Here is a 19796-nt window from a genome sequence, read left to right as displayed (position 1 = left end):
AGAAGACATTCCATATGAAAGAACAAGATAAAGCCTCAGAAAAAGACCTTAATGAAATAAGTGATTTACCTGATAAAGAGTTCAAATTAGCCATCATAAAGATGCTCACCAAGGTCAGGAGAAAAATACACGAACAAAGAGAGAATTTCAACAAAGAGAACATAGCATAGAAAGTATAAGAAAAATACCAAAAATAAATCACAGAGCTGAAAAATACAATGGAAAGGTACAAAAGAAGACTAGATGAAGCCAAAGAAAGGATCAGCAAACAAAAAGACAGGGCAGTGGAATTTACCCAATCAGAGGAGCAAAAAGAAAAAGGAATGAAAAAGAATGAAGATAGCACAAGGAACTTATTGACAACATCAAGTGGACCAATATTTGTATTATAGGGGTCCCAAAAGAAGAAAGGGGCAGAAAATTTATCTAGAGAAATTATGACTGAAACTTCCCTAACGTGGGGAAAGAAACAGACATCCAGATCCAGGAAGCCCAGAGAGTTCCAAATGAGATGAATTCAAAGAGACCTCACCAAGACACATTATAATTAAGTTATCAAAAGTTAAAGACAAGGAAAGAATCTTAAAAACAGCAAGATAAAAACAACTTGTTACATCCAAGGAAACCCTCATAAGACTATTAGCAGATCTTAAGCAGAAACTTTGCAGGCCAGAAGGGAGTGGCACAACATATTCAAAGTGCTGGAAGAAAAAACTGCTAGTCAAGAATACCCTATCCAGCAAAGCTGTCCTTCAGAATAGAAGGATAGATAAAAAGATTTCCAGACAACCAAAAGCTAAAAGAGTTTATCATCACTAGACTGGCCTTACAAGAAATGTTAAAGGGACTTTAAGCTAAACCAAGAGGGCCCTAAATCAGTAACAGGAAAACATATAAAATTATAAATCTTACTGGTAAAGGTAACTATATAGTAAAATTCAGAATAATCTAATGTTGTAGGTGATGGGTTAATCACTTATAAAGCTAGTATGAAGGTTAAAAGACAAAAGTACTAAAAATAACAACTACAATGATTTGTTAATAAATACACAAGATAAAAAGATATAAGTTGTGACATCAAAAACATAAAACTTGGGAGGGCAGTAAAAATTTAGATCTTTAGAATGCATTCAAACTTAAGTTTTTAAGAACTTAAAATGTTATAAGTTGTTTTACATAAGCCTCATGGTAACACAAAGCAAAAACCTACAGTAGATACACAAAAGATAAAGAAAAAGGAATCCTAAGCACACCATTACAGAAAATCATCAAATCACAAAGAAAGAAAAAAAGAAAAAACAAAGGAATTACAAAACAGTCAGAAAAAAATGAACAAAATGGCAATAAGTCCACACCTATTAATAATTACTTTAAATGTAAATGGACTAAATTCTCCACTCAAAAAATATGGAGTGGCTAAACAGACTGAAAAAACAAGATCCATCTATATGCTGCCTATAAGAAACTCACTTCAGAGGTAAGGACACACACAGTCTGAAAGTAAAGGGACAGAAAAAGATGTTCCATGCAAATGAAAACCAAAAAAAAACCTGGCATAGCTATACATATATCACACAAAATAGACTTTAATACAAAGAGACTTGGAGACAAAGAGAGTAATAAGAGACAAAGAAGGTCATTATATAGTCATGCACTACATAAAAACGTTTCATTCAACAACAGACTGTGTATACAACAGTGATCCTTTAAGAAAAGTAACATATAGTCTAGGTGTGTAGCAGGCTATACCATTGAGGTTTGTGTAAGTACTGTAAGAGAGGAAGAAATTTTCCTCTACTCTTCTAGGTTTTTCTGGCTGATCTAAAAATTAAATTGACACGAGACAAATTAACAGGAGAAAAACAAAAGTTTAATAACATGTACACATGTGAGAAACACAATAAAACCAAGTAACTAGCCAAAGCCTTCACCTTAAATATCATCTTCAGGTAAAGACAAAATAAGATGTTGGAGATGAAGAGAGTCAGGGACTTGAAAGGGAAAGAAGGCAATTCACAGGTAAGTGAAAAGGAGCAAATGCTTAGAAAACATGTGTTTGGCCACAGAAACAGAAAAACACAGAAGGGAGTCCAAAAATCAGGCTTTTCTAGGTGCCTTCCTGTCTATCACCTAGTTCATGTTATGCTAAGGTGATAGCTTGCTTCCTCAGACAGCTTTTTTTAATCTGAATTCTTTTAGGCAGTTAAGGGGTAGGTTACAAGACAAACTTTCTAAGTCTTTTTTTCTCAGAAATAGTCAGCCTAAAACAATCCTCACGTTAAAGAGACACATTTTGAGATGGCAAATTTTGTTCCCCTTTAGTATGCTCTATGAGGTTCTCACAATGATGAAATTGCCTACTGACGTATTTCTCAGAATGTATCCCATCATTAAGCAATGCATGACTGCATAATAAAAAAGGGGTGAATCCAACAAAAGGATATGACATTTGTAAATATTTATGCGCTCAACACAGGAACACCAAAATAAATAAAACAAATATTAACAGACCTAAAGAGAGAAAATATACAACAATACAACAGTAGGGGACTTTAATACCCCACTTTCATCAAAGGATAGATCATCCAGTCAGAAAATCAATAAAAACATATTGGCCTTACATGGCACTTTAGACCAGATAGACCAAACATACATACACAGAACATTCCATCCACAAGCAACAGAATACACATTCTTCTCAAGCACACAAGGAACATTCTCCAGGATAGACCATATGTTAGGCCACAAAACAAATCTTAATAAATTTAAGAAGACTGAAATCACATTAAACACGTTTTCTAACTGCAATGACGTGAAACTCAAAATCAATTACAAGAAGAAAACTGGAAAATTCACAAATATGTGGATATTAAATAATATGCTCCTGAACAACTAATGGGTCAAAGAAGAATCAAAAAAGAAATTAAAAAATATCTTGAGACAAATGAAAATGGAAATACAAAATACCAAAACTTATGGGATGCAACAAGAGCAGTTCTAAGATGGAAGTTCCTGGTGATAAATGCCCACATTAAGAAACAAGAAAGATCTCAAATAAACAACACAGCTTTACACCTCAAGGAACAAGAAAATGAACAAACTGAACCTAGTTAGTAAAAGACGGAAATAACAAAGATCAGAGTGAAAATAAATGAAATAGACACTAAAAGACACTAGAAAAGATCAATGAAACTAAGAGCTGGTTTTTTGAAAAGATAAACAAAATTGACAAACCATTAGCTAGACTTAACAAGAAAAAAGAGAGAGGACTCAAATAAATAAAATCAGAAATGAAAGAAAAGCCATTACAACTGATATCACAGAAATAAAAAGCATCATAAGACACCATTATGATTAATTATACAACAACAAACTGGACAATCTAGAAGAAAAAGATAAATTTCTAGAAACATACGACCTACCAAGACTAATTCATGAAGCAATAGAAAATATGAATAGACTTATAACTAGTAAAGATATCAAACCAGTAATCAAAAACTTCCCAATGTCAAAAGTCTAGGACCAATGGCTTCCACTGGTGAATGCTGCCAAACATTCAAAGAAGAATTAATACCTATCCTTCTCAAACTATTTCAAAAAAGAGAAGAGGAGACAACTCTTCCAAACTCCTTTTATGAGGCCAGCATTACCCCGATATCCAAACTAGTCAAGGACACCACAAGAAAAGAAAATCACAGGACAATATCCCTGATGAACATACATACAAAAATCCTCAATAAAACATTAACGCTTCAATCTAGGTGAATGGCACTATCCCATCAACTACCCATTTACCCAAATAATAAATCCAGGTCTCCTTCAATGTTTTCCTTCTCCCGTAACTAATCAACAACAACTATCAAATCAAGATCTTCTAAATCTTTGTGATAGCTCTTCCCTCATTTCCATCCTTACTTACACTGCTCAACTTCAAGCCCTCATTATTTTTTGCCCTGCCTTGAGTCATGCCACTTCTCAAATCTCTCATTGTTGCTAGAGTCAACTTTTTAATACTCAGATGTCATCAAACTCCTCTACTAAAATTTTTTCAGTGGCTCTGTTTGGTGACAGAAAATAAAACTGGTATATGTCATGTAAAGTCTTTTATGATCTAGCCCTTTATATTGTCTAGAATTATCTTTTGCCATTCCACCATCACTTGCAATTTACACTATAGTAGCAGCAATAACAACTGGAATGAAGTTACTTTGCAGCTTCTAAAATAAGCTATACTCTCTCACTTGTTAGTTTCTATCTATGTTGCTTCTTCTTCATAGTATGAAGGCAGTTTGTCCATTTGGTAAACTTATTAATTGATATCCGGATCAAAAGTTTTCTCCTCTATTACATCTTCCTCCTGACTAGCCATGAAACTTAGAATTTTTTTTTACTTGTCTCCCACTGCCCTTTGTACAAACCCCAATTGGAGCAATTTATCTAAATGTATTATATTTTTTCTGTTTCTGTCTAGCTACTAGACCATAGCTTCCTTAAAACAGGTCCCATGTCCCTTCATCTCTGTACCTTGCAGAGTCTAGTGCATAACACAATATAAGCTTCATAAGAACAAAAACTGTTTCTTCACCACTGAATCTTCAGTGTCTAGCATACAGGAGAACGACAATAAATTCTATTAAATGAATTCATGATATGTACTCAATGTACATACTGAAGACAAAAAGACAAAACAATTAATATAGTTGAAAATATACAGTCAGATAAGACAAAAGTTTGAATCCTGGCTCAAATGTGTAACTGTGAACAAGTTATTTAATCTTTCTGAACTTGAGTCTCTTTTGCTGTGAAGAGCTTACAGGATCCGGCTCTTGTAGATTAGAACTAAGTGAAACAGAAACTAGTGACCTACTCAACAAAGAATTCAAACAAAATATCATGAGGATGCTCACAGATATGCAGAGAAGAATGGATGAACACAGTGAGCACATCAGCAAAGAACTGGAAGATATAAAAAAAAAACAATCAGAAATGAAGAATACAATACTCAAAATGAGAAATTCACTCAAGGGACTCAATAACAGAGTAGAGGAAGGAGAAGAACAGATCAGCGAACTAGATGAAAGACTAGAGGAAATCACCCAAGCAGAACAGAAAAGAGAAAAAAGAATTAGACAGAATGAGAAGAAAGTAAGGGAACTCTGGGACAATATCAAGCGTGCTAACATTCGGATTATAGGGGTCCCAGAAGGAGAAGAGAGAGACAAAGGGACAGAAAGTTTATTTGTAGAAATAATCGAGGAAAATTTTCCTAACCTGAAGAAGGAAACAGACATCCAACTTCAGGAAGCACAGAGAGCTCCAAACAAGAGAAGCCCAAAGAGGCCCACACCAAGACATATTATAATCAAAATGTCTAAAATTAAAGACAAAGAGAGAATCCTAACAGCAGCAAGAGAAAGGCCGCAAGTGACATATAAAGGGAAGCCCATCAGACTATCAGTGGACTTCTCAGTCGAGACCCTACAGGCAAGAAGAGAATAGCACGACATATTTAAAGGCTAAAAGGAAAAAACCTAAAACCAAGAATACTCTATCCATCAAGGTTGTCATTCAGAATGGAAGGAGAGATAAACAGCTTCCCAGACAAGCAAAAATTAAAGGAGTTTATCACCAAGAAACCAGTTCTGCAAGAAATGCTGAAGGGATTTATTTAAGCGGGAAAGCAATAACCACAAATAGAGATATAAAAAAAAATTATCCAAAAAACCCAAAACAACAACAACAAAAGACAGGCAATAAAATCACTAGTAAGGTAAAAGGACAGTAAAGGCAGCAGATCAACTACCTGTGAAGATAATATGAAGGTTAAAAGACAAATGTACTAAAATCACCTATTTCAATGATAAGAGGGTAATAGATAGACACACACTAAACACAAGACTATATATGATGTGCAAAACATAATGTGGGAGGAGGGGAGTGAAAAAGTAGAGCTTTTAGAAAGAGGTCAAGCTAAAGAGTCTATCTACTCAATATAGACTGTTACATGCACAGTATATTAAATAGGATCCTCATGGTAACCACAAACCAGAAACCTATAACAAGCAGGACAAAAAGTAAGACAAAAGAAATCAAACATATTACTAAAGATAACCATCAAACCACAAGGGAAGAGAGCAAGAGAAAAAGAAAGGAACTGAGAAGAACTACTAAAACACCCAAAAAAAGAGAAAGTGACAAAATGGCAATAAATACATATTTATCAATAACTACTTTAAATGTCAATGGACTAAATGCTCTAATCAAATGCCATAGGGTGGCCAACTGGATAAAAAAACAAGATCCATGTATATGCTGCATACAAGAGACACACTTCAGACCTACAGACACTCACAAACTGAAAGTGAAAGGATGGAAAAAGATATTCCATGCAAATGGCAAAGAAAAGAAAGCAGGGGTAGCAATACTTATATCAGACAAAATAGACTTTAAATCAAAAACTGTAATAAGAGACAAAGATGGGCACTACATAAAGATAAAGGGAACAATCCAACAAGAAAATATAACACTTATAAATATCTACGCACCCAACATAGGAGCACCTAAATACATAAAGCAATTATTGACAGACATAAGAGGAGAAATAGACAGTAACACAATAATAGTAGGGGACTTTAACACTCCACTTACACCAATGGATAGATCATCCAAACAGAAGATCAATAAGGAAACACTCGCCTTAAAGGACACATTAGACCAGATGGACTTAGTAGATATATACAGAACATTCCATCCAAAAACCACAGAATACACATTCTTTTCAAATGCCCATGGAACATTCTCCAGGATTGATCACATATTAGGCCACAAAACAAGTCTCAATAAATTTAAGAAGATCGAAATAATACCGTGCATCTTTTCTGACCACAAAGGTATGAAACTGGAAATCAACTACAGAAAGAAAACCAGAAAAGCCACAAAAATGTGGAGATTGAACAAAACGCTACTGAACAATGATTGGGTCAATGGAGAAATCAAAGATATCAAAAAATTCCTGGAGACAAATGAAAATGAAAACATGACACGCCAAAATCTGTGGGATACAGCAAAAGCGGTTCTACAAGGGAAGTTTATAGCAATTCAGGCCTACCTCAACAAAGAAGAAAAATCCCAAATAGACAATCTAAAAGCATACCTAAAGGTACTGGAAAGAGAACAACAAACAAAGCCCAAAATCAGAAGGAAGGAAATAATAAAAATCAGAGCAGAAATAAATGAAATAGAGACTAAAGAAAACAATAGAAAAAAATAATGAAACCAAGAGCTGGTTCTTCGAAAAGATAAACAAAATTGACAAACCCTTAGCTAGACTCACCAAGAAAAAAAGAGAGAAGGCTCAAATAAATAAAATCAGAAATGAAAGAGCAGAGATTACAACGGACACCTCAGAAATACAAAAGATAATAAGAGAATACTATGAAAAGCTATACGCCAACAAATTGGATAATCTAGAAGAAATGGATAAATTCTTAGAAACATACAACCTTCCAAAACTGGACCAAGAAGATGTAGAAAATTTGAATAGACCGATCACCAGTAAGGAGATCGAAACAGCAATCAAAAACCTCCCAAAAAATAAAAGTCCAGGACCAGATGGCTTCCCTGGTGAATTCTACCAAACACTCAAAGAAGAGTTAATACCTATCCTTCTCAAACTCTTCCAAAAAATTGAAGAGGAGGAGAGGCTTCCTAACTCCTTCTATGAAGCAAACATTATCCTGATACCAAAACCAGACAACGACAACACAAAAAAAGAAAATTACAGGCCAATATCACTGATGACCATCGACACAAAAATCCTCAACAAAATACTAGCAAATCGAATACAACGATACATTAAAAACATCGTACATATGATTAAGTGGGTTTCATTCCGGGGATGCAGGGATGGTTTAACATCTGCAAATCTAACAACGTGATACACCACATTAACAAAATGAAGAATAAAAATCACATGATCATCTCAACAGATGCAGAGAAAGCATTTGACAAGATACAGCATCCATTTATGACAAAAACTCTAAATAAAATGCGTATAGAATACCTCAACATAATAAAGGCCATATATGACAAACCCACAGCAAATATCATTTTCAATGGAGAAAAACTGAAAGCTATCCCTCTAAGAACAGGAACCAGACAAGGATGCCCGCTGTCACCACTCTTATTTAACATAGTATTGGAAGTCCTAGCCAGAGCAATCAGGCAAGAAAAAGCAATACAAGGGATCCACATTGGAAAAGAAGAAGTGAAACTGTCACTCTTTGCAGACGACATGATTTTATATCTAGAAAACCCTAAAGAGTCCACTAAAAAACTTTCAGAAATAATAAAGGAATATAGTCAACTTGCGGGATACAAAATCAATGTACAAAACTCAGTTGCGTTTCTATACACTAACAACGAAGTAGCAAAAAGAGAAATTAAGAATACAATCCCATTTACAATTGTAACAAAAAGAATAAGATACCTATGAATAAACTTAACCAAAGAGGTGAAAGATCTCCACACCGAAAACTATAAAACATTGTTGAAAGAAATCGAAGAAGACACAAAGAAATGGAAAGATAGTCCGTGCTCTTGGATTGGAAGAATTAACATCGTTAAAATGTCCATACTTCCTAAAGCAATCTATAGATTCAACACAATCCCTATCAAAGTTCCAACAACATTTTTTACAAAAATAGAACAAAGAATCCTACAAGTTATATGGAACAACAAAAGACCCCGAATAACCAAAGGATTCCTGAGACAAAAGAACAAAGCTGGAGGTATCACACTCCCGGATTTCAAATTGTACTACAAAGCCATAATAACCAAAACAGCATGGTACTGGCACAAAAACAGACACACAAATCAATGGAACAAAATTGAGAGCCCAGAAGTAAACCCACACGTTTATGGACAGCTAATATTCGACAAGGGAGCCAAGAGCATACGATGGAGAAAGGAGAGTCTCTTCAATAAATGGTGTTGGGAAAACTGGACAGCCACATGCAAAAGAATGAAAGTACACCATTCCCTTACACCATGCACAAAAATCAACTCAAAATGGATTAAAGACTTGAATGTAAGACCCGAAACCATGAGACTTCTAGAAGAAAACATAGGCAGTATGCTCTATGACATTGGTCTGAGCAGCATATTTTCAAGTCCCATGTCTGACCGGGCAAGGGAAACAAAAGAAAAAATGAACAAATGGGAGTACATCAAACTAAAAAGCTTCTGCACAGCAAAGGAAACCATCAACAAAATGAAAAGAGAACCTAACAATTGGGAGAAGCTATTTGCAAACCATATATCAAATAAGGGGTTAATATCCAAAATATACAAAGAACTTATATAGATCAACAACAAAAAAATCAACAATCCAATTAGAAAATGGGCAAAAGATCTGAACAGAGATTTCTCCAAAGATATCCAGATGGCCAACAGGCATATGAAAAGATGCTCAACATCATTAGCTATCAGGGAAATGCAAATCAAAACTACAATGAGGTATCACCTCACTCCGGTCAGAATGGCTATAAATAAGAACACAGGAAACAACGAATGTTGGAAAGAGTGTGGAGAGAAGGGAACCCTTGTTCACTGCTGGTGGCAGTGCAAGCTGGTGCAGCCACTATGGAAAGCAGGATGGAGTATCCTCAGAAAATTAAGGATAGATCTACCATACGATCCAGCTATTCCACTGCTAGGTATTTATCCAAAGAACTTGAAAACACAAAGGGATAAAGATCCTTGCACCCCTATGTTCATTGCGGCATTATACACAATAGCCAAGACTTGGAAGCCACCTAGGTGCCCATCAAGGGACGAATGGATAAAGAAGATGTGGTATTTATACACGATGGACTACTAGTCAGCCATAAGAAATGACGAAATCCGGCCATTTGTGACAACATGGATGGACCTTGAGGGTATTATGCTGAGTGAAATAAGTCAGAGGGAGAAAGTCAAATACCATATGATCTCACTCATAAGTAGAAGATTAAAAACGACAAAAAGAAAAAAAAACACATAGCATTGGAGATTGGACTGGTGGTTACCAGTGGGGGAGGCAGGAGGGCAAAAGTGGTGATTAGGCTCACATGTGAGGGGATGCACTATAATTAGTGTTCGGGTGGGGAACATGATGTAATGTACACAGAATTCGAAATACGATGTACATCCGAAAAAAATAAAAATTTAAAGAAATAAAGAAATAAATGCATCTAGATTGGTTTTTCTCAAATAAACACATTATAGTTTCTGAAAAGGCAATAATTTTATTTCTAGACCTAAACTATAATTTCTCCAGAGTAAGAAAAGTAGCCTAAAAAGAAATTTTTCAATAAAAGCTAACCTTAAATGAAAGTACACTGCAAATACTAAAATATGACATGAATTATCAACTGACTTAATTGGAAAGATAATGTAAAATGTACTTTACCTCACCAAAGTCCAAAGTTCCACGACTGCTTAGAAGGCAATTCTTTCAAAGGGATATTACCCCTAGGGTCACAAATAAGACAGTATTAAAGTTTGATTTATTCTCTCTGAAAATTATTGTTCTAAATTATGGTTCCCAAAGTTGGCTGCAGATCAGAATTATAAGGGAAGCTTTTTAAAAAATAAATAAGCTCCATCCTAAGGGTGTGGGTCAAACTTGGTATTTTGTATTTTAAAATCACCCCCTTGAGTGATTCAGTTCTGCACCCAGCTTTGAGAACCATGTTCTAAAATCACTTTCATAAAGTACATTTTAAAATTCAAGGTCTAACATGCTAGTTTTTATTCATAAGTTTCTGAATACCTGGAAGTTTGACAGCAAAGAACCTAATTTTTTTAATGTATTAAATAAGTTGTGAATGTTTTATTCGTTGTGCCAATCCCATAAAAATGGCATATAGGTATTCTTTTTACAAATAGATATTTTAAATATTTCCATAAGAAAGTACTTCTAAAATAAAAACCTATTCTAATTCATGATTGTTAATTACCAAGATTTGACTAAACCACAATGATTACCAAGAAAGTTAGGACTATTCTGAAACTACAAGTTTTCTTTAATTAAGTATAACTGCAGTCTCATAAACTCTTGATATGTTTGCTTATGCCATTAGCATCTGAATTCTATTACTCCCTTGTTCTGATTCTATACTAACCAAGCCACCTTCCCATGGAGAGCTGCCAAAAATTAGAAAACATGCTTATCATGCCAGTAAACATTCCTATATAAGTAACCCTTCTATTTCTTACTGTAAATTAATAAATTGACATTCTGGTGAGTGTGTAAGTTTCTTGAACACATAAGTCAGTTTTCTCAAATCTAATTAACACTAAGATTCAGATAAGATGACGGCTTTGTGCTGGCAAATACGAGCACCATACTCTCAACTAGGGTGATATTACTAAGATTCTGACAACTGGCAAGCCTTTGTAGAAGCCAGTCTGCCCACTCTGAGACAGCAACACCCCTACCTCACATTGCATCAATTCAACCCTTCAATACGCATTATACTAGATGCTGAATTGCATTCCCCAGATTTACCTGAAAACTTACAAACGGTTCACTGGATATATCTGGATTGTCTTCTGTGGTGCCTTCTCTTGGTAATCACTTTCAAATTTTCCTTTAAAAATAAAAGTATGCATTGAACTAAAACTCTAGCACAAACTAGTTCTTTTTTTTAAATTGGAAGCTTATTAGCATGACCCATATGGAACGAAATCACTGGTCCACACAATGTCACATAATAGAATGTCACTCTATTTTCAATTTTATACTCCTCCAAATACACACACACACACACACACACACACACACATATCTATATTATATATAAATATGTACTAAAAACAAAAAGACCAATAGATTATTACCCTTCTCATGTATAACACCAACCTTTTTTTTCAGAGCTGGCTGGGAAACTATCCTTCTCAAAAGATGTACTAAGATTATTTCTTTCATGATCGTTATACTCTTTCTGATAGTTCTGGTTTGGCTGACACTTTTCTGGGTAACTTGTTTTATTAAAAGTAGAATTACTAAAAGTCAACTCTGGATTTGTAAAAATACTTCTAATGCATCTCTCAGTGGAATGGTTTTTATCAGAACTAGTGACTGCACAAATATCTCCCATACTGTCAAAACCACACTTGTCAAAGGTTTTCTTTATACTCCACTGATCTATGTTTAATAAATTGATCACATTTTCACTAATAAAAGAGTCACAATTCTCTGACAGAAGGCTGGGTGTTGGCTGGTTCGCATCTTCAAGAAAATTTGAAACGTCTTTCCTATTTTCTTCCAAAATATGTTGTACTGACTGTTTTTCAATAATGAAGTCTGACTGTCTTCTCTCATCCATGGTTCCACAATCTTCACCTGTAACTATATCAGGTCTTTCAGTAAGGAAATTCCGATTTCCTGGACTTTGAGATAAATAAAAACTTATTTAACAAGAAAAGCATAGAAAATTTTCATTTAGAAACTTAAATTCTTAGAGAACATACTGAGTAGCTACTAACATTTACCTGGACTATGTTTTCAGTTTTTCATTTGAATAAATAATACTGTTTTGGGTGGAAATTTGTCTAATGTGCCTCAGTGAGTATGAAAATAATCTACACTTAGTTTTGTATTTCAACACAAAAAAATGTGTTGAAATGAAGTATGATGTGGTTCAATTCACTGTTATATTAACAAAATATGACCAACCTATATCATGTCTTCTGTAATAAGGTCTAGTGAATACCCTAGACAACCACTGCATGTAACTGCTGCTCTGTTTAATCAGAGAAAGATATTTTGAACACACTGCAGGGAAAAATTATCCCCAGTGTTAAAACATCAAATCAGAGTTATCAGAACACTATAACAGATATCTCTCAACCTAACAAGGATAGAAAAACAACTCTGAAGTTCCCAAGGGAGAGCAATACAGATACAAATGCATATATATGTAATAAAGCCAAGAGATAAGATGAATTAGATGAAAAGTTAGCCTAGATAATTTATAAGTTCCCTTCTAATGTATAAATCATAATTCTAAGTTATGTCCAACTTGTATAAAAGAATCAAAGCTATTATACGAAATAATTAAAAATCAAGATATTCTGGGGCTGGCCCTGTGGCAGACAGGTTAAGTTCACACGTTCCACTTCGGAAGCCCAGGGTTTCGCCAGTTCAGATCCTGGGTGCGGACCTAGCACACTGCTCATTAAGCCATGCTGACATGGCGTCCCATATAGCAGAAGCAGAAGGACCTAAAGCCAGAATATACAACTATGTACTGGGGGGTTTTGGGGGTAAGAAGAAAAACAGAAATAAATAAAGATTGGCAACAGATGTTAGCTCAGGTGCCAATCTAACAAAAAAAAAAAAATCAAGATACTCTGGATTTTGTTGCCATTGACTATCCACAAATTTACTTAGGGGTGGGCTCCTCCAGAGATTGGAGGTACCAAAGAAATTTAGAAAAGAAACACAGACTGCTAAAACTGATTGATTTCCAATTTTATTTTTTAAGTTATTCATTAAACATCTAATGAGCAGGTCCACCTGCCATGTTCCAGGCACTATGCCACGTATTGGGGACAGAGGGAGAAAAGAATTCAGTTTGGCATTAAAGAGAGAGAGAGATTTTGTCCAGGAATGTTCATAGACCGTGATCCTACACTGTTTCTCAATACGGGTCTTAGTGGTGTTTTGAGCAGAATAATGTTATTCTGTGATATCAAAGGCATAACCTATAGCACGCAATAATATACGCCATTCACACCAGAGAAACTGTATTATTTTAAATGAGAAAATAAATGTAAAAGCACTTCATAAATTAGAAAGCACACTACAAATGTAAATAATCATTTTTAAACAGCATTTTAAGCATTCTGACTCAGAAGAATCACTCACTGAGAGATCTGGAGAACAGAGAAATGTATAACGCACAGTTATTGCTCACAGGAAATAGTCTGGAAGGGGAGAGAAAAACTAGAAAGTGATAAGTGCTATTCTACAGTGTTACGACAGTAAATAAAAGAAATGCTTTTACTTGAGAAAAATCAAGTAGGTGGCATTTGAGTTGGGGACTGAATGTTGGGAAGGATTGCTACTTGTAAAGATTGACAGAGAGAAATGATGCTAAAAATATAAAAGCCTTACTAAGATAAATCGATCCAACTTCTTTAACACTTTTTCCTATAGATAAAAGTTCATTCATTTACGGACTACAATATGGATAAATTCATTATCTAAATAAGCCTTTTATGTGCATTAAATAGATATTTAATGTACGCCTGCCATGTGGTAGGGAGATAATACAGCTTATATTCTAGTGAAGGAAGATAATAACAAATAAATAAGATAACTAACCATTAATAAGTACAATGGATAAAAGAAATAAACAAATAAAAAAGATAATTACAGCAGCTTTATAGGTGCTACAAGATCAGACGATGGAACAACTTGTGTTGGAGGTCCTTTTCAGATAGCTGGTCAGGAAAGTTCCTAGCAAAGAAGTGATAAATAAGCTAAAGATACAGAATGATTAGACATATAAAGAGAGGAGTATGCATACTGCAGGGGATGGAATAAACACAAATACAAGATTTGCAGCACATGTGAGAAACAAAAAGAAGAGGAGTAAAGCTAGAATAGAATCAGTGAAAGAAAACTTACGGCCTAAGGCTTAAAAGGTACAAAAGGGCCCAGATCATGTAGAGCTTTATTTTTGAAAAGAGCAATAAGAAATATTGAAAGTTGCTAAGTACAAAAGTAAAACTCTCTTGCTTTTTGCCTTAAAAACTATCAGTCTGACTGCTGGGTGAATGCGAATATCCTGATTTCCATCTGGCCAAAATGAAGCTAGAGAAACAAGATTTAGCCTCATTGACTGACAGAATTATAAAACTGGACAAACTGTATGAGACAATGGCTTTCAGACTTGGGCCATTGGATAGAATAGGATAACGATCCCTGACAGAGAGAAAACAAGTAAGGTGAATTCTATGACTGCTCCTAGCTTATTGCTTGGAGAGAGTATCCAAGCCACAGAACAGAGAGGGGAAATCCAGTTGGAGCCCACAGATTCCCTTTGTTGAGGAAACAGCACTGGAAGGTCAGGAAGACTGCAGAGAACAGAGTATGCAGGGCAGAGTACCATGAAGGAGAGTGCTTCAAAGAGAGAGGGCTCCAGAGATCTACAGAAAGTTCTCAAATCTTCAGCTAAGTACTGATCAGCACATGCATATGAAGTAATTACCCAAGGCTGGGAAAAGCAACACCCAAGATGAGAAGATTGAACAATTCCAGGAACTCAAACAGAAATGAGAAAATTTTGTGTTTCCACCAGTTAGAGTGGAAAACCTCTTAATTCAAAGGAACTCCAAGAATACAAGAAGGGTATTGCCTTAGCAGGGGGCAAAATTAGCCACAGAGTGAAGGTGTATCTGGTCCTGTTTAACAAAGTTTAAAGCAAGCCTTAATAAGATCATACTATTTCCAAGCAACTAAAATCCCAGAAAAACCTTAGGAAAATTTATAGGAATACAAAAATTTCCAGACCAAAAAGATGAAATTCATAATGTATACAATCTAAAAAAAAATTATCAGGAATGCAAAAAAGTAGAAAGTTACAACCCATAATGAAGAGAAAAATCAATTATTAGAAATAGACCAAGAAATGACACAAATGATAGAATTCGTAGACAAGGACATTAAAAGAGTTATCAGAACTATATTCCCTTCGTCCAAAAAGATAGACGAAAGACTGAGGATGTTGAATAGAAACATGGAAGATATAAAGAAGAGTTAAAACAAACTTCTAGAGATAAAAAATATACTGAATAGATTTACATAGAGATTAGACACCAAAGAAGATACAACTAGAGAATCTGAAGAAAAAGCAATATAATCTATATAAAATGAAACAATGAGAGAAAAAAAGATGAAAATAAATAAACAGAGCATCAATAAACTGTGACACAACTTCAAATGGACTAACTTACATGTTATTAAGGTCCCCAAAGAAGAGAGGAGAGGAATAAAAAACATCCAAAAAATCAATGGCTGAATTTTCCACATTCGATAAAAACTAAGTTCACAGATCCAAGATGCTCAATGCAGCTCAAAGACAAGAAATAAAAAGAAAAGGAACATCCTAATCAATGGATAGAAATCTATGATAGAAAATCCACCATGGAGAATCTATGATAGAAAAATCTTAGCAACAGAGAAAAATTATATATTAGATATATAGATATTAAGATAAGAACGACAGCAACTTCTAGTAGGAGACAATGCAAAAGATATCTTTCAAAAAGAAAAGAATAAAAACTTACAAATACACAGAAGCTGAAAGAATTAATTACTAGCAGCCCCACACTATAAGAAATGTTAACAAAAGTCTTTCAAACATAAGGAAAATATCACCACATGGAAATCTAGATCTACACAAAATAACAAAGACCACCAAAAATGATAAATTTGTGCTTAAGTATAAAAAACATATTTTCTTAATTTTTAACTCTCTTTAAAGCAAAAAGAACAATAATATATTATTGGATTTATAACATTTATATAAGTGAATGTATGAATACAACACCACAAAGGCCAGAGGGGAGAAACAGAAGCATACCATTACAGGGTTCTTACACAATACTTGAAGTAGTATAACATAACTAGAATATAGTCTGTGATAAATTAAAATATATACAATAAATTCTAAAGAAACCACTGAAAAACAAAACAGAGTTATAGATAACAAGCCAACAAAAGGATAAATTAAGTCATAAAAAAGACTAAAATCAAATAAAGGCAGAAAAGAGGGAAAGGGAACAAAGATTATATGGGAGAAATAAAAAATAAATAGCAAGAGAACAGACAAATCCAATCATATATCAATTGTTGCACTAAATGTAAACTATATTCATAACCATAATACAAGTCTCAATAAATTTGAAAGGATTCAAATCACACAAAGGATGTTCCCTGTCCACAATGGAATTAATTTAGAAAGATAACAGAAAAGTCTTGGGAATTTTAGGAACCAAATAACAAATTTCTAAATATCTCATGGAGTGAAGAAGAAATCAAAAGGAAAATTAGAAAGTTTTTTAACTGAATGAAAATAAAACAAAACATATCAAAATTTGTAGGATGCAGCAAAGCAGCAGTTATGGAAAATTTACAGCACTAAACACGTGCATTAGAAAAGAAAAATAGTCTCAAGTCAATGACCTCAGCTTTCACCTTAAGAAATCAGGAAAAAAGGAGTAAATTAAATCCAAAGTAAACAGACAAAAGGAAATAAAGATAAGAGCAGAATTCAATGAAATAAAAACAAAAGTAAGAAATACATGAAACTGAAAGATGATTCTGTGAGAAAATAAATAAAATTGGCAAGTCTCTAATCAGAATAATCACTGGGAAAAAGGGGAGAAGAAACAACTTACCCATATTAGTACTGGGAGAAAAGACATCACTACAGAAGTTAAAGATTTCATACGCATAATAAGGAGATATTATGAATAACTTTGTCAATAAATTTTACAACATAGATAAAATGGATACATTTTTTGTATGACACAAACTACCAAAGCTCACTAAAAAAATAATAATCCAACTAGCCTTCTATCTAGTAAAAAATGGAAATTATAGTAAAAAAAAAAAACCTTCCCACAAAAAGAACTTCATACCAACTGACTTCACTGATGAACTCTACCAGACATTTCAGGAAGAAATGTACCAATCCTACACAAACTCTTTCAGAAAATTACACAGGAGGGAATACTTCTCAACTCATTCTATGACACCAACATTAGGCTGATATCAAAACCAGACTAAGATATTACAAGATATTACTAGAAAGTAATCTCCCTCATGAAGACTAATGTAAAAATCCCTAACAAAATTTTGGCAAATCAAATCCAATGAATGCATAACAAGGTTAGCACATTGTGACCAAGTAGGGTTTATCTCAGGAATACAAGGTTGGTTTAACATTCAAAATTAATCAATTGTGGGGCCAGACTTCTGGAATGAGAGACTGAGAAACCTGGCAAATCTTGTCCCCTAAGAGCAGTAACAGAACCAGATAACACTCACCAAAAAAATCATCTCAAATATGGGGAGTGACCAATGGCATCCAATAAACTGTGAAGCAGTACTTCAAGAAAAACTACTCAACCTTAGTAGAACCAGTGGGAGCCTGTGGAGTTTTAGCCTTAGGCTGCCACCATCCCTCCACCCCCAACTCCATGGCTGGTAGCCTACCAAGGCTGAGCTTGTCTGGAGAGGGTCGGGAAGGTGGGAGACTCATGCCCAGGGAATTTGTCAAAAATAATCATTGTCTTGGTGGCAAACTATCAAAGAAGCCCAAAATTGCAGCTGCCTGAGGCTGAGATATTTGGAGCAAGCAAAAACCATCCAGCAATTTCATAGAGAGATCCAGAAAACAAAAAGGTACAAGAGGCTTTGATAAACTCCCAGACCCTCCTGGTGGTCTGGAAGGTTGCATACACGTGTAAGGCTGAGTGCAGACTCAGGAGAGACCAGAAAGAGCTACAGGTATCTACTCATCCCTAGCTGAGTGTAAGGTCTTGTGCAAGGGAGGAAGCCTTGTTAGCTGAAGGTACGTAAACACAACCTCCAACTAATCATTGGTTGGCCTCTAAGCACTGCTTAGAGGGAAATTTATACCTTTTAATGCCTGTATTAGGAGAGAAGAAATATATCAAATCAGTAAGTTAAGCTTGTACTTTAAGAAACTAAAAAAAGACAGGCAAACTAAGCCAAAAGCAAGCAGAAAAAGGAAATCATAAACATTAGGGCAGAGATCAATGGAATGAAAAACAGAAAAATAGAGAAAATTGATAAAACCCTAAACTTAGTTCTTTAAAAAGACCAATAAAATTAGCAAATCTTCAGCTACACTAACCAAGAAAAACAGGAGAAAAGACACAGATCTAGAACTCAAAAAGGGACATCAACACCAACCTGACAGAAACTGAAAGGGTTTCAAGGGAATACTATAAATCACCTTATGCTAAAAATCATACAACTTAGATGAAGTGGATTAATTCCTAGAAAAACACATATTACTACAACTGATTCAAGAAGAAATTAGAAAATCTGAATAGATCTTTACACAAGTAAAAAAAATTAGTAAAAAGCCTTCCCACTAAGAATAGCCCTGATGCAAAAACATCTAAAGAATCCACAAATTCTTCTATTAAATAGAGCAAACACTTTACACTTTATTATATGAGGCCAGTATTATTCTGATATGAAAGCCAGACAAAAAACATAAGAAGAAAAGAAAAATTCAGACCAATTTTCCTAATGAATATGGATGCAAAAATCATAAACAAAATATTAGCAAACCAAATCCAGCATTACATGAAGAGGTTTATATATAATGACCAAGCAGCTTTTAACCCAGGAGTGCAAGGTAGTTTAATACTTCAAAATACGGTAATATATTACATGTTAATAGAATAAAGGGAAAAACTAGATGATAATCTCAAGGGACACAGAAAGAGCATTTGACAAAATCCATGATAAAAACATTCAATGAACTAGGAATAGAAGGGACTTTCCTCAACCTGATAAAGGGCACCTACACAAAAACCTACAGCTAATATCATACTTAATAGTGAAGGCTAAATGCTTTTTCCCTAAGAGTGGGAAAAATGCAAGCATGGCCACTCTTATCACTGCTATTCAACACTGTACTAGAGGCTGTAGTCACTCAGGCAAGAAAAACAAGTAAAAGGCAACCAGATTGAAAAAGGAG

General features: G+C 34.6%; 1 pseudogene; it reads right to left on the bottom strand.

Moving 5' to 3' along the window:
- The window catches only part of LOC138917974 (regulator of DNA class I crossover intermediates 1-like), a 72608-nt pseudogene that overhangs the window by 11841 nt on the left and 40971 nt on the right, over nt 1-19796 (bottom strand).

This window comes from Equus caballus, chromosome 16 (assembly GCF_041296265.1).
Source record: "Equus caballus isolate H_3958 breed thoroughbred chromosome 16, TB-T2T, whole genome shotgun sequence".
Classification (NCBI taxonomy): Eukaryota; Metazoa; Chordata; class Mammalia; order Perissodactyla; family Equidae; genus Equus; species Equus caballus.
The sequence above is the reverse complement of the archived record's forward strand: the minus strand, read 5'-3'. Positions and strand labels throughout refer to the sequence as shown.